Raw genomic sequence first — 16,530 nt, 5'->3', positions numbered from 1 at the left:
ATGTAGGCGTGTACTTGTTTAGAGGTAAAATGGTGGGAAAATGTTACCAGTTTTTAAATGGGATTGATGGAATTTACTTTGTCACAAAGAATGCCTCTTTAGCTTATGTTTGTGGGGATGAGTGACGTTAACCACACGCTAGTTCTACCATATAACTGGAAGGAACCCAATGAACCTGTAAGTTGAATATTCAGAAGAAATTGGGAACTCTGCCCTGCACCAACACAGTGAAACAGGTCCATGATGGCCTCACAGCTATAGAACCACGTATTCAAAGACCCAGATCTTGTTTTAAAATAGAACATACATATATGTATGTATATATATGTTAATATGTGTATACATACTTTAGATGTTAGGAGAAATTAAAAATGAACCCTTTGAAATCATTAATTGACATTGTAAAAAGACATAAGACAAATAATTGTGACTGATGTGAAATTATGAACATTGAATTACAGAAAGTTTAGAGAAAAACAGTGAAATTCCTCTTCTTGGTTTGATATTCTAAAAAAATATTCCTGGTTCACCAAGAAGTAAGAATGCCAAGACTGCTATCTGCTATAATCTACCTAGTCCTCTGCTTAATATTGTTACTAGCCTTCTTAGAATAAAATCCATTCCTATTTTATCCACCATTCCCAGTGTGTACCTGTAAACCTGCTTTGCAAGTGGCAGTTCAGCTGCTGATTTTCTTATTTTTATACCAATCCCAAAAGACAAGGCCTTTGCTATCAGTGTATTTAAACTGGGTTACTGTGTTATGTGTACACTTAATAATTTGTTTTCAAGATATTTCACTTCAATTATCACTTACCATTTTTTGAGTGCCAAGAATTGCTAAGTAACTATGTAACATACATTGAAGAGAGAGTCATTCCCCAGTAAGCAAGCAATCTTCATAAGCCAAACTGTAGTGTGCTTGGTATATAACCACTTTATATGTATACTCAATACTTCTTTTATTCATATAAACCCTCTCAGAAATTGATTAGAATAGGACTCCATTAGTGGATTTTTTCCCCTTATTTTGGTCATGTGAGCTCAATTTTTTTTTTCATTTTATATTTATACAGTTTCATTCTGGGAAATGCTGCAAACCCAATTCTGGCACATTGTGATTTCAATTAATGAAAATGTTATTTTTATTTTAATAACTTTTAAGATATATCTATCCTATGCATAAGTTATACGAGAGGGCATAACAAATTATTAGACGAATAGAAATTTATTAATTAAGCTCCTTAGACATTTTGAATGAGAAAAAACATTTAAAGGAACTACATTTGTGTTTTTTGCCAAACCGGTACAAGCTAGTAAATGCACTAAGGACTGAGTGACCTGCCTTGTTCATTTTGCCACTGGATGATGTAAGTTAAGAATGGAATTGTTAACCCTAATTATATATTTTCTTGACTTTCATCACTTTCTAAAGAAATCTAATTTAAGTGTTTGGGGTTTTGTTTGACCTGTATTTATTGAGTTCTGGTCATAGACCAGGAGCTGCATGTCATGCTTATGGATGGCCAGAACACAGTCATTGGGATACTTAATGGCTCAAGACCTTCTGAATCATTTAACTTATTTTGTATGTTGCAAAAAAAAAAGTTTATTTTGCTTGAGAGTCACATTTTTTATATAACTGTACAGCTTTTAAGGGTTGGGAGGTGGAAAAATACCCTAAAATAGGATGTAGATTTTTACAATTGTGTTTATGCTAGAACATCTACAGGTGCATTATGTAATTAAACCTAAAACTGTTTAAAAATTTGTGCCATGGTCTTTTTCATTTTCCTGCCCTTTAGCAGAGTTGGTGCATGTCAATACTGCTATGTGGACAAGCCTTGGAATTAGGCTAATAACCCTTATTTCCAAAGCTTTAAGGTCACTGCATGAACACTATGCACAAACACATATAGACACACACATAGACACACATATAGACACATACATGTGCACACATGGATCTAGTTTATATTAGTGTAAATGAATTTTCAATTTCGGAACAGCGATAATAGCCTAAATTTGGCAGTTAACAGCATATTACAGTGTGTGATTTTCGTGATGCCTAACTAGGGTATTCTCAATGTTGGTCTGGTGTTTTGTTCTCTTAGCAAAGTAGCTTCTTGATAAGTATCTGAATTGCAGCTTGCCCAAACCTGCCAGGAGGTTTTGTGTACACTTTGAAAGGGAGTGTCCCCAGCTGGGACAGGCGGGGCGGGTTGGGCAGAGCTTGGTTTCTTTTCAGTCTGTGAAAGAAGGGAAAACTAGCATTGCTTGATTTGGTTCTTGCTATTCAGTAGACTTAATGCCACAGGAATATTTTTCTGCTGGAAGGGATATCAGATTCAAATTCCAATTCTCTCCACATTTGATGAAAAGTGTCTTTAAAGCTTGTACAGTTGCTGAGTCTAGCAGTCTTACATGGCACATTTTACCATAACTTCTATTGACACCAGTATGTTTGCCATCTGGTAATTTTACGAGCCTAACTCCTCACCTTTATAGCACAAGTGTATTCTCATAAAGAATTAAATTCATCCAAGTGTGTCAAAATTTCTATCTAAACTACCTGAATCTATTGTCAGCTAATGTGGGATTGCCAGTTTCTTTGCTAGCTTCATCCGTTCCGAGGAGAAGCCTGGGAATCATGAATTTCCAGGTGAGGAATACAAATTCCAGATAAAGAACTTGTAAATGGTATATGTTAAATTTTCATTTGACTTTAAAGTAATAGTAGCTGAGATTCAGGGCGTATTTGATCAAAATGCCTCTTGGATTTTCAGACGTGCTTATATGAAATGCTTTATTTTCCTATGCATAAAAAGAAATTATTCCTGGAATAGGTTCTCAGAATGCTTTATTTTGTTTCTAGGAGATGCGAGCTAAAGCAGAAGCTCCAAGATTAGCATAAAACTGTGGAGGTAATCAGGAACGTGCTGTTAGTCAAATAGGGGAAGCTGGAGTGCTCTCTGCCACATATAATGTACTGCATGTGTGTGTGTGTTGGGGGGAGATTTGAAAACTGGAAATGTGATTCCAATAATGCACAAAGTAAATTTTGTGCATAGAAAATATGGGAATTCCTGGTAGCTTAAAGCTTCAGGGGTTAACTGCAGTGTATGAACACCTAGTGTGTTAGAATTGCAGTGCATAGTTGTTTAAATATAATATTCCTTGTAAGTGACAACCAAAATATGTTGTGGCTGGTGCCAATATTTTTTGTTAATGAAATGTTCAATGTCTCACTACAGTCTGATCAGAACTCTTGGTGTTATAAGCCAGGCCTAAAGCTATTTTATAGCTATTGGCCTAATTGTGTAACTTTTTCTTTCAAAATGTTTTATTATAATACTTCTGTCATTTCTTTCACTTAATATATGTCAATTGTCATAATAAAAAATTTAAATAATTTGATGTATTTAGCATGATGTGTTTGCAAACTTAGTTTATTTTAAACTTCATGGCACATAGAAAGCTAAGAATTTTTTTTAATAATATTTATTTTGTTATATTAGTCACCATACAGAATTTTCAATAATAGTTGATGCAGCCTGAAAATTTTGTCATCTAAGGAACAGATGAATTGTTCTCTACTATCTAGAAAGTAAATTTGCAAGTGTATCCATTTCCCCAAAGTAAGTTTTAAGGCTGTACGCCAGCTAGGTGAATTATAGGTATTAGAAGGCTGTCTTCAGAAAGACTTCTCTTTAGCTTCTAGAGAACTGACACATTAAAGAGGCCTTGGACTTGTTGGTTTGGTGTGGTCCTGTGGGAGCACAGAACTAGAGAGAGAACACAAAAACCATAAGGCAACAGCTTTCGTTTATTCTATGGGAAAACTTTTTTACAGAGTTCTGTAATGATAGCTTTGGGAGTGAATTCTCACCAATGGGGGATGTTTGGGTTTAGGCTGAACTGCCACTTGGCAGGAGTGTAACACATCAACACATTCTAGAAGTGGTTAGACGAGATGACTTTAAGTGGCCCTTCCAACAATCCTGAGTATGAGTCTCACCTACAAATGCTTACATATTCTGGGTTATAGTAAGATTGACAGTGAACTCTCTCTCTCTCTCTCTTTTTTTTTTTTTTTTTACCAACAAACTAGTGGAATTCATCACTATTCGCATTCTGATCAAAAATACTGATTAACTGGGGCTCCTGGGTGGCTCAGTCAGTTGAGTGACCGACTCTTGATTTTGGCTCAGATCATGATCTTGGGGTGGTGAGATCCAGCCCTGCATGGGGCTCCACGCTCAGTGGGGCATCTGCTTGAGGTTCTCTCTCTCCCTCTCCCTCTGCCCCTCCCCGTGCTCACGCTCTCTGTGTGCTCTCTCTCCTCCTCTCTAAAATAAATAAATTGGATCACCTGGGTGGCTCAGTCAGTTAAGCAGCTGACTCTTGATTTCAGCTCAGGTCATGATCTCAGGGTCGTGAGATGGAGGTGAGATCGAGCCCCACCCACATCGGGCTCTGCACTCACCTGGGAGTCTGCTTCTCTCCTTCTCCTCCCTTTCCCCCCACCCCCCCCAATAAATAAATCTTTAAAAATAAATAAAGTCTTTTAAAGAAAATACTGATTAACTGGGGCACCTGGCTGGCTCAGCAGGTGGAGTATTCGATTGTTTGATCTCGGGGTCATGAATTTGAGCCCCACATTGGGCATAGAGATTACTTTTAAAAAATACTGATTAACTATTTAGGTAAAGAACCTTTTATTTTATTTATTTTATTTTTTTAAGATTTTATTTATTTGACAGAGACACAGTGAGAGAGGGAACACAAGCAGGTGGAGTGGGAGAGGGAGAAGCAGGCTTTCCGCTGAACAGGGAGCCCAATGCAGGGCTTGATCCCAAAACCCTGGGATCATGACCTGAGCCGAAGGTAGACGCTTAACGCCGGAGCCACCCAGGCGCCCCCTAGGTAAAGAACTTTTTATCTATCATCTATCTATCTATCTATCTATCTATCTATCTATCTATCTATTTATTTATTTTTAGATTTTATTTATTTATGTGACAGAGAGACAGCCAGCGAGAGAGGGAACACAAGCAGGGGGAGTGGGAGAGGAAGAAGCAGGCTTCCAGCGGAGGAGCCCGATATGGGGCTCGATCCCATAAGGCCGGGATCACGCCCTGAGCCAAAGGCAGATGCCCAACAGCTGCACCACCCAGGCGCCCCTGTAAAGAACTTTTTAAATTAGAATCTCACCAAATGAGTGAAAGCTGATATATGCTGACAAGAAATGACAGCTACAGTTCCTCAGTGGTTTATTTGAAATTTTCACTTAAACAGAATCAGTTAAATGGAGGTGACAATGCTGTGGCAGCCTTGAGAGTGTTTAAAGGAGTCTTTTCTGGAGCTGAGAGTGAATCCAGAGAATGGCTGTCAGCCCACATCTCTTTCAGATTATGAGACCAGAGGATGTAGAAGAATTCTTTTCTTTCAAAAACTGAGAATTGGTGTACTATACTGGGACCATTTAGTAGAGGCACAATTATAAAATTGGGTGGCTCTGTCAGTTAAGCGTCTGCTTTAGACTCAGGTCATGATCTCAGGGTCCTGGGATGGAGCCCCACATCAGGTTCCCTGCAGCGAGGAGCCTGCTTTTCCCTCTTCCTCTGCCCCTCCTCCCTGTTCGTGTGCTTGCTCTCCCTTTCTCTCAAATAAAATCTTTAAAAAATAATGAAAATATTATAGTGAAACTAAATTAAATGTTGGGTGAAATGAATGCTTGTATCATTTTGACCCTTCAATGACTTTGCATGAATTCCTTAAGGTCCTAAAAGTCTAAATGAAAATCAAAGAAAAAGAATACTCTAAGGGGATGCGACTTAATGTTTGCTGCATTAGTTTAGCACATGAAGGTAACTAGGAATCTACTAGTTCACAGTATAAGCCACCTATAGCTTCCTTACTGTTATTCTTGGACATTTCAGAGCTGCTTCATCCACACTCAGGCGCTCATCCTTCTCTCCAGCCTGTCTCCCAGAAGGAGGTGTCTCCTGTTTTTGTCACATCCCTTCTGTGTCCCTGATCTGACCCCTTCCCTCTTGCCTCCTAATGATCTTCACATCTCAGTGATCTCACCCTGCTCTCCACCCCTCTATACTCTATTCCTTTCTATACGAACCTCGATCCTTGAAAACAAAAGTGTCACCCTGTCTTCCATTCAATCTGCCTCTCAGATATTTCTTTTCTTTTTAGGTTTTATTTTTTTATTCATAAGAGAGGCAGAGGGAGAAACAGGCTCCCCGCTGAGCAGGGAGTCCAATGTGGGACTGGATCCCAGGACCCTGGGATCATGACCTGAGCCAAAGGCAGACGCTTAACCGACTAAGTCACTAAGGCGCCCTCTCAGATATTTCTTATTTGACTGTCAGTCGTTAAGATAATAAATAGATTATAGAAATATTAAACTTTATTTGAAGACACACTGAAATGTCAGAAATTCCTAAGAGAAACTCTGGGAAACCAGCAGGCTTCTCAGCAGCATACACGAACTCCATCATTAGGAACAACTGTTACAGAAACCTGAAACTTACAGTAGGGGAGATGTTGTTTTCCTTTTCCCTGCAATTGTTGCCTACCTTTCCGTGAAAATGTCGGTTTTCTTTTCTCTTTGGCATTATTGCCTGCTAGCAGGATACCAGTAATTGCACCATGAACACATGCAATCAAATAGCTCTTACTCTATCATTTGGAGCCTAAAAGTTAGAGGAAGGTCTTGATTAATGATGACAAAACCTGATTAGAACCTGTGCTGTCTCTAGTCTGAACCATAAAAGTAAATTTTCTCTATTTCAAGTCTAGTGGGTTTGTTTGTTTTTTTTAAATAAGGACAAATTTTGATGGTAAGTAGGGCTTAAGAGACACAAGCTGGCTCAGTTCTTGAAAACTGGAAAGTTGGCTTCAGATTCAGACTGATGCGGAAGGCAGGGCTTTAACTAAGAGATGTTGTAAGCAGGATCAGGACAGTGCCAAAGAGTCAAGGACCCACAACCAGAAAAGGCATATAAGAGGGGAAGAGAGGGCTCGGAAGCAGTCTTTGCGATGACTGTCCTCTCTGAGACACAGCCACTTCTAATAGTCCGGATGTGCTTATGCAGTGATTTCCAAAACAGAAGTTCTTGTAAATTTCATTTAAAAACCTTTCTTCTTGATTTTTTAAAATTGAGATATAATTCACATACCATAAGAGTCACCATTTGAAGATGTACAATTTAAAGGTCCTTAGTATATTCACAAGGTTGTCATCACCCCCAAAAGAAACCCAATATTATTGGCAGTCACTGACCATCCTTCCCTTCCCCTCAGACCCTGGCAACCACTAATCTACTTTCTGTCTATAGGATTTGCCCATTCTAGACATTTTATATAAATGGAATCATACAAAATGTGGCTTTTTGTGTCTGACTTCTTTCATTTAGAATGTTTTCATGACTTCATCCATGTTTTAGCATGAATCAGTACTGCATTCCTTTTTATGGATGCGTAATAGTCTACCATGTTGTTTATTCATTCATCTCGTTTACCCATTCATCGGTTGGTGGATATTTAGATTATTTCCGCTGTGGGGCTACTATGAATAATAAGCATTCGAGTACAGGTTTTGTGTGGAAATGTTTTCAATTCCCTTACGTACGTACCGAGGAATGGAATTGCTAGATCATATGGTAACTCTTGTTTCATGTTTTCAGGAACTGCTAAACTGTTTTCCACATCATCTACAGTGTTTTACATTCCAACTGGCAGTGTGCGAGGGTTCCAATTTCTCCACATCAGTAACGCTTATGATTGTCAGTCTCCTAGCCATCCTAGTGGGTATGAAGCGGTTTCTCACTGTGGTTTTGATTTGCATTTCCCTGAAGATTAATGATATTGAGCATCTTCTCATGTGCTCATTGGCCCATTGTTTAACTTCTTTTCAGAAACAACTGTTCAAATCCTTTGCCCATTTTTAATTGGGTTATCTGTATTTTTATTGAGTTACGAGCCCTTTATTTATTATGGATACCAATCCTTACCAAATATATGACTTGACTTGTAAATATTTTCTCCAATTCTTCAGATTGTCTTTTTGCTTTCTTGATGGTGTCCTTTGACACAAAAGTTTTTAATTTTGATGAAGTCCAATTTGTTTTTTGTTTGCTTGTGCTTTAGATGTCATACCTAAGAAACTGTTTGTTGCCTAATATAATATCACAAAAATTTATGTTTTATGTTTTTTTCTAAGAGTTTTATAGGTTTAGCTCTTAAGTTTAGGTGTTAGATTCATTCTGAGTTATTTTTGTATATGGTGTCAGGGAGAGAACCAAATTCATTCTTTTGTGTGTGGCTATCCAGTTATACCAGCACCATTTATTGAAAAACTGTTCTTTCCCTCACTGAATTATTTTGGCTTCCTTGCCAAAATTCAGTAGACCAGAAATGCATGGGTTTACTTCTGGACTCTTAATTTAATTTTATTCCACTGATCTATGTATCTATCCTTATGCCAGTACTACACAGTCTTGATTACTGTAGCTCTGTATTAAGATTTTTAAATCAGGAAGTGAGTCCTCCAACCTCTTTTTCTTTCTTTATGACATTATTTTGACAATTCTGGGTACCTTGCATTTCATATCAATTTTAGGTTCAGTTTGTCCATTTCTGTAAAAAAGACAATCGGAATTTTGATAGGGATTGCATTTAATCTGTAGGTCTGTTTTTTTTTTAACTCCCAAGAGATATGAAAATTACTTCCCAAAAAATATATATATACATATACATGAAAGGCCAATAAACACATGAAAATGTGCTTAACACTATTAGTTATCAGAAAAATGTGAATTAAAACCTCAATAAGATATACTACACACCCACTAGAATGGTTAAAATGAAAAAGACTGACAACACCAAATGTTGATAAGGCTATGGAGCCCCTGGATCTCCCATACATTTTGCTTGTGGGAATGTAAAATGGTAAATCCACTTTGGAAACTATTGGCAGTTTCTTAAAAAGATAGACAAACCATCTAGCCTATAATATAGCAATTCCACTCCTAGGTACTTATCTTAAAGAAATGAAAACCTATATCCACACAAACCTATGTATAAGAATGTTCACAAAGCTTTATTCATAATGGCCAAAAACCAGAAACAGCCCTGATGTCCATCAACAGAACAGATAAACTGTGGTATATTCACACAATGGAATACGACTCCGCAATAAAAAGGATCAAACCACTGATTAACAACATGAATGAATCTCAAAAATATCATGCTGAGTAAGAGAGGATTTGCACAAAAGTATATAGTTCCATTTATATATAAAATTCTAGAATAGGGGCACCTGGCTGGCTCACTTGGTAGAGCATGCAACTCTTGATCTCAGAGCTGTAAGACTGAGCCCCACGTTGGATGTAGAGAATACTTAAAAATGAAATCTTAAAAAAGAAATAAAGTTCGGGGCGCCTGGGTGGCTCAGTCAGTTAAACGTCTGCCTTCGGCTCAGGTCACGATCTCAGGGTCTGGGGATCAAGCCCTGTGTCAGGCTCCCTGCTCAGTGGGGAGTCTGCTTCTCCTTCTCTCTCTGCCTCTCTCTCTCTGGCTTGTGCTCACTCTCTCAAATAAATAAGTAAATCTTTAAATAAATAAATAAATAAATAAATAAATAAATAAATAAATAAATAACTGTCTAGAATAGACTAAAGTAATCTACAGTGATAAAAATCAGATTAGTGGTTACTTCTGGGAGGGATAATTGCTAGGAAGAAAATGTGTTTTATATATCGACAGGGTTGTATGTGTATTTGTCAAAAGTGTACATTTAAGGACCGTGCATTTCAGCATATAAAATATACTTCTTCAGAAAAAAATTTTTTTTTCAATGTGGGACTTGAATTCTTTACTCTGAGATCAAAACCTGAGCTGAAATCAAGAGTTAGATGCTAAACTGACTGAGCCACCCAAGCACCCCAAGTCATCAGAAAATTCTTTAAAAAATCGAATCCTTATACGAATTTATGTTATTAGCATTTCACAGTTCATCATACACAACATACACCCTTTCTTTTCACCTGGCTAATTCTAAATGATAATTCTTTAAGATGCCGCTCAGGCACCACCTCTTCCAGGAAGTCTGTCCTCACCTTTCAGGTTGAGTTAGGTGCTCCCGTATGATGCTGCGTGTTCTATATTATACCGCTTAATGAACTATATTGTAATTGTCTTTCCAGCTACTGTTTGATAGGCAAGGGCTATCTGCTCTCAATCCTCAATGTCTAGCAAAATGCCTTACATTTAAGTCATTTAAAAATAATAACAAATCTCACTTGTTACTCACCTAATCACAAGAAGCAAGCATTCTTGTTCCCATTTTACAGATGAGAAAACTGAGGCTCATAGATTAAGCATTTTTCTTTTCTTTTTTTTTAAAGATTTTATTTATTTATGTGACAGAGAGACAGCCAGCGAGAGAGGGAACACAGCAGGGGGAGTGGAAGAGGAAGAAGCAGGCTCCCAGCGGAGGAGCCCGATGTGGGACTCGATTCCGGAACGCCGGGATCACGCCCTGAGCCCAAGGCAGACGCTTAACGACTGCGCTACCCAGCCGCCCCAGATTAAGTATTTTTCTAAGACTCCAAGTCAATATTCTTTCTACCACAGCTTCGTTTAATTCAGAGCCATAGATAATAACCCAGCTCAGCTTGCAGGCTAAGTAAGCACTCAGCCTCACTGTTTCTTGGGCCATTCCAATGAGTCATTTCAGGTTTCTATCTGAAAACCGTAACAGCAGAGAAGGCCAATTCTCTAAGTCGTAGCGTTTCTCCCATTATTAGTCTTTTTTTTTTTTTAAGAGTTATATATTTGAGAGACAGCATGAGCAGGGGGAAGGGCAAAGGGAGAAGCAGACTCCCCGCTGAGCAGGGAGCCCATGCGCTCGATCTCAGGACCCCAGGATCATGACCTGAGCCGAAGGGAGACACTTAACCAAGTGAGCCACCCCGGCAACCCATTATTAGCCTTTTTAAATAACATTTTTCTTTACTGATAAATTTATATAAGCTTATTATAGTAAACAGACAATAAGAAAAATTAGTCACATCCCCACCACTCAGAAATAACCACTCAATATGTTAGTGCATTTCCCTTTAGTATTTTTTATTTGCAGATTAAAAAACTACATCTTTCCGAATAAAGATCCTTCATAACAAATTTGACAGCCAAACAACACACTCCATTATCTGTAAGAGCCAGATGACCCAGGCATGCGGGAAGCTTTGAGAGTGAAGAGTACAATCGCTCCTGGGTCAGCAGCAGCCCTGAGGGAACACGGGAGGTCTTCAGTAGAGAAAGACAGTGGCAGCTGAGGAGGCAACAGGAGGCGAGTCACTATTCTGCTGGCCCTAGACCCTAATAGGTTAGGCTTTGAAACTTACCTCCTAAATTGCTACCTCTGGTCCCCGATCTCTGCTGCCGTATGTTGTAACACAAGCTGCTTTCTTCAGTTTAGGTCACTTTCTCATTCAGAATCTGGCATCTGAAAGAATGAATGTCTGCTGATGTGATGATGTAATGCCCTGTGTGATTTCTACTAGCTAGACGTTTAAAAGAGGGACCTCAGTGGTTTGTTAAAACAAGGGCATTGCTGTCTGAACTCACCTCCTGGGCCTGTTTCAAGACTCACCATCTTCCCTGATAATCCTTGCCCTGCAATTCAAGGGCAAAGGAGGAACCCGAAATGAACCTTACAACCTTAATGTTAATCTTCTCCTGAAAACCCTGTACACAGTGGGGGGACCACGTTGCCTGGCACCTTGGTGCGCAAGCAATAGCAGTTGTGAAACATCATTAAGTGGATTAAACTCTCAAATCCATATCCTCAAAAAATCAATGGGTTAGGAGCAATTCCTTTTAAAGTTAAAACCCTATGATTGGTGTCACATCAAATATAAGTACCTGGGCTAGCACAGAATACAAAATCACTATTCTACTTTCTCACTTCATGATTTTTATTTTTTCTATAGCCTTTTTCCTCCTGGTTCATGTTCTTTCATCTATTTAATTTTACTTGTTTATTCATATGCATCACCCATTAGCTTATAAAAGTTAACTTTTGCTCACACATGACATTGTCCAGGTATGTTAAGAGATTTTCTCAAATCCTTAAATTCAGGAATATCACCATAGCATATACGGTACCCTTTCCTCCAACCACCCATCCCCTCAAGAAAAGAAACTCAACACTGTCTAGTTTTGTGTGTTTGTGTGTGTGTTTTGTTTGTTTTTGAGAGAAAAAGCATACACATGCATGCAAGGGGAGGGGGAGATGGTGGGGTGGGGTAGAGGGAGATGGAAAGAGAGAATCTTAAGGTTCCACGATCAGTGTGGAGGCCAATGGGGGGGCTGGATCTCACGATCCTGAGATCATGATGTGAGCTGAAATCAAGAGTCAGACGCTTAACCAACTGAGCCACTCAGGCGCCCCCAGTGAACTATAATTTTCTAAAAGTGGAAAGGTACCTTAAGTCATGGTAAGAGGCAGGAAAGCTAAGTTGAGGACAAGTGCAGGGCAGTTGGCTGGGCTCATTCATCATCTCATTACAGATTTGAGGGATAATTTGTGGCAAGTCATTCAGCAAGGACTTGCTATATATATGGCCCCTCCCAGGCCATCTTGGCCTACTTTCCAGCCCCATCATGCCATCATGTGCCACACACAAATTCTTGCAATTCCTCAAACACTGCATACTCCTTCCTATCTCTGTGCAACAAAATGGCATTATCTCTACCCGTGCTTTTCTTTATCTTTGAACTCCTCATCCTCAAGTCCCAGCTCAAATGTCATGTTCTCCTAGTTCTCTAGATTCTCATGCAGAGCAATCCCATGGCACTCAGTGCAGATTTCAATACAGTACTTACCACACGAGATTATAATTCCTGTGCCTCTTCCCCAAAGACTATAAGGTCTCTGGGTTCAGTGAACCAAGACTAGTTTGGAGGCTCTTACAGTGGTTTAATAGAGAGATGACCCGAGTGGGGAACAGTGGAAGAAGAGTGAGGGGTCGGAGTCATAAGATGGGAGTTAAGAAGCGACAGGACTTGGTTGATTGGAGGCAATAGAATATAGTGGTTAAAGGGTGCAGGCTTTGCTGCCCAACAGCACAGATTCTAAATGAAGCTCTGCTACTTAGTAGGTATGGACCTTGGACAAGTTACTTTATCCTGACTTTCTTTTTTTAATCTGTAAAACAGAAATCATGATAGCATATATTTCCTAGGGTTGCTATGAAGGTTAATTGATACACATAAAATGCTTAGAACAGTGAGCACCTAGCATATAGTAAGCCCTCCATAAATGTTAGTTGCTGTTTTTGTTGTTATAATAATTACAATTAATTATTATTATTACTGAATATGAAGAGTGAGGAAGAAGAAGGAAATAACGATAAATTCCAGGTTTCTACCTTGAGCAACTAAACATAAGGTGGTGTTTTTCCATAGAATAGACATAAAAGAAATAGCAGAATTGAGTGAAAAGATGGCAAATTCAGATTTTTATTAGGACTATATTTTAGAGCAGTTTTAAGTTCACACCAAAACTGAGGGGATACACAGATTTCCCATACATCCCTGCCCCCAGGCATGCACGGCCTCCCTTGTTATCAACATTCCCCACCAGAGTGGTCCATTTGTTGCAACCAATGAGCCTACATTGAGACATCATTAACACCCAAAGTCCATAGTTTACAAGTTCAATTTTTGATAAGCTGAATGAGAAATGTCTGTGGAACTGCCAAGTACAGAAGTCTAGCAGCTGTGGGATGTCAAAGTCTGTAGTTCATGAGAGAGTTCTGGGATGGAGATACAGATCTGGGAGTCCCTGCACTGGGTAATTCAAACCATGAGCATGGACAAACTTACCGAATCAAGTGTATAAGGAGAAGCACAGTAACTCAATAATATTCGAGGTTCTCTCTCACTTCCCTTTAGCTAGCCTGTTAGTTATTGCTAGGTCTACCCCAAAACTTGGTGACTTAAAATAACAAATATTATCTCACAGTTTCTGTGGGTCATGAGTCTGGGCCACTTAGTTGGGTGCCTCTGCCTCAAAGTCTCTCCCAAAGCTGTAGTCAAGGTGGTAGCCAGGGCTGCAGGTATTTCATGGCATTTATACTACAAGGTTCATTAAAAAAGAAAAAGAAAACCCCAGCAGATCCTACTCGTGGTTACTCTGTAACTTCTAAGGCTAGGTTAGAAGAGCAGCTTCTATCGGTCTCTCTTTTGGGATATGCTCACCCACAAAACCCAGCTGCCATGCTGTGTGGAAGCTCAGGCCACATGGAGAGGCTATGGAAAAGCATTCCAGCTGCTAATTCCCACTGAGATCCCAATTGTCAGCCACAACGTGTCAGATGTCAGTAAGGAAGGCTGGGAATCTCAGGGTGTGTCTAGTCCTGGTACACAGTTTTCACCAGTTCTTTCAACTCTATCACTCATCTTCAAGAGTCTTAAGAGGACTATCAAGAGTATGATCCTAGTAAGAATGGCTGTATAGGAAGCTTAATTCTTACTATCACCAAATGGCAGGAACATCTTTATACCTCTCTGCTAACTAGTTCTAAAAGGTGGTGGTTTGTAGTGAAAACACTGAACTTGACCTGAAAAGGAAGGAATTTAATTTCTAGCTGAGTACTAGTAATGTAGCCTGCAGCAAATCACTTACTTTCTCTGATCTTCAGTTTTCTTATCTGTGCAGTGGGCATAATAACAGCCACCCTGCCTACCTTACAGAATTATTATAAAGATCAAAGGAGATAACAGGTGAGAAAGCATTCTTTTGAAAAGTAAAACACCAGGCATACGTGAGACCTATTATGCCTCCTGCTTCGGTTACTCGTTGGGATTTATACAAGAGGCAAAGGAACAAATCCTGCCCTTCTTTAAATTCTTGGTGATATGCCTGTTTGCTTTGACATAGATTTGCTTAAATGCCTCCTCTGAGCCTGTCACCGTAACAGGTGAAGAGCTCCTTGTCATAGCTAAGATCCCTTTTCTTCAGTTATAAACTTGAATAAAATGTTCTGCCATTAGACAAGCACTTTTTACAAAGACACTATGAAAAACGATGTCAAATTGATATGAAATTCTTATACAGGTTTTAGCCAATTTTCTCTCTGCATGATGTGCGGGATTCCGTTTCTGACCAAAGCATTGGCTGCTTTCCTAAATAGCCAGCCACATGTAGCTGTCCCATGGAACCCTGAAACTCTTCATTTCCCATATTACATTGTTAGCTACTCTCAAAGCTTACTCCTCCTCCTGAATTCTCCATCTTGGAGAAAAGAGCCAGCATCCACTCAATCACTTAGCCTGGGAATCATCCTTGACTTCTCTTCTTGCATTTTCTCCTTCATTTGGATTTTCACCACCTTCTTTCCCTCAGTCTCTGAGGATTTTACCTTTGTAATCGCTCCAGACTCTGCCACTCTCTCATCTACACGTGGCAACAACTTCCTAATACTCCCCCGGCTCAGAGTGCCCCTCCTCCAGTCTTGCTACAAACAAACGAATCCAAGTTAAAAAAAATAAAATAAAATCTAACACCCCTCTATTCAGCAGATAGAAAAACAGCTACTCCACATGTCCAGTCATCCAGCCTCAACAGTGCTACGGCACAGGTATGATCATACTGATTTCACAGGCAAGAAAATCTGGCCTAGAAACTGACTGACTTGAATTCCACTAGGTCTCTCATGGCTAAACTCTCGCTCTTCAGTTTAATGCGGCAGGCTTCCCATCTGTAAAACTGGAGCAATAATAACTTTCTCATACAATTGGCATAAAGAGGAAATGAATAATACCGGTAAAGGGCCTGCAACAGTGCCTGGCCCAGAACACTCGGTTACCTTTACCAATTACTTCCTGATTAAAGCTTTCAGTGCTCTTATTACTTCGCTCTTCATTGCCCAACAAGGAAATGAAGCAAGGATTCCCAATCTGATGGACTAATTCTTTTCCCTTCCGCTATGTCCTCCCTGACATAGCCAACTCTTCACCCAGAGTTCATTCGTTACCTCTTTGGGCTCGTTTGCCCGCCTGAAACGCGGGGATACGCGGCTCCCGCACTGGGGCAGCGTCACGACCTAGACTGATGGCGGAGGCTCGGCCGTGAAGCCGTGATGTGGCCCGGCCGGGCTGAGGCCCGCCCAGGTGAGAAGAGCCGTGAACCCATTAGGAGACCTCCGACCTCTAGATGCCTGCGGTCTTTGATTCCTGTCCAAGGCTAAGGCCTCTGTTTCCTCTTTGTAGAAAAAGGAGTGTGTCATTCCTTGTACTACTTCTCTCATACGGTTGCTGTGACGACCCCGCGATAGGACGTCGGAGAGAAAGTTCAGTTATTTCAAGACCCAAGCATTAGAAACGGCGAGGGGGAGGGGCCCGGAGGAGTCACGTGACCAGCGCGGCTGGGTCCTCTCAAGTCTCCCGGAGCTCGCCCCCGAACAACTCGTCTCTATGGTGGATGGGGCTCAAATTCCGGTG

At 39.9% G+C, this 16,530-nt stretch overlaps 1 long non-coding RNA gene across 3 annotated transcripts; it reads right to left on the bottom strand.

The window, feature by feature from the left end:
• Nucleotides 1–11,123: 11,123 nt before the first annotated feature.
• On the bottom strand, nucleotides 11,124–16,523 carry LOC123804195 (uncharacterized). Of its 3 annotated transcripts, none has more exons than XR_015726940.1 (3): nucleotides 16,065–16,523; nucleotides 11,427–11,527; nucleotides 11,124–11,353 (listed from the first exon to the last, which is right to left on the bottom strand). It is a non-coding gene; the product is annotated as an uncharacterized LOC123804195 (long non-coding RNA). The 3 variants fall into 3 exon arrangements; XR_006783111.2 differs by having other exon boundaries at nucleotides 11,124–11,309; XR_015726939.1 differs by having other exon boundaries at nucleotides 11,124–11,527.
• Nucleotides 16,524–16,530: the final 7 nt, after the last annotated feature.

This window comes from Ursus americanus, chromosome 16 (assembly GCF_024610735.1).
Source record: "Ursus americanus isolate L20-20 chromosome 16, mUrsAme1.1.p, whole genome shotgun sequence".
Lineage (NCBI taxonomy): Eukaryota > Metazoa > Chordata > Mammalia > Carnivora > Ursidae > Ursus > Ursus americanus.
This window is presented reverse-complemented; position numbering and strand designations above follow the sequence as displayed.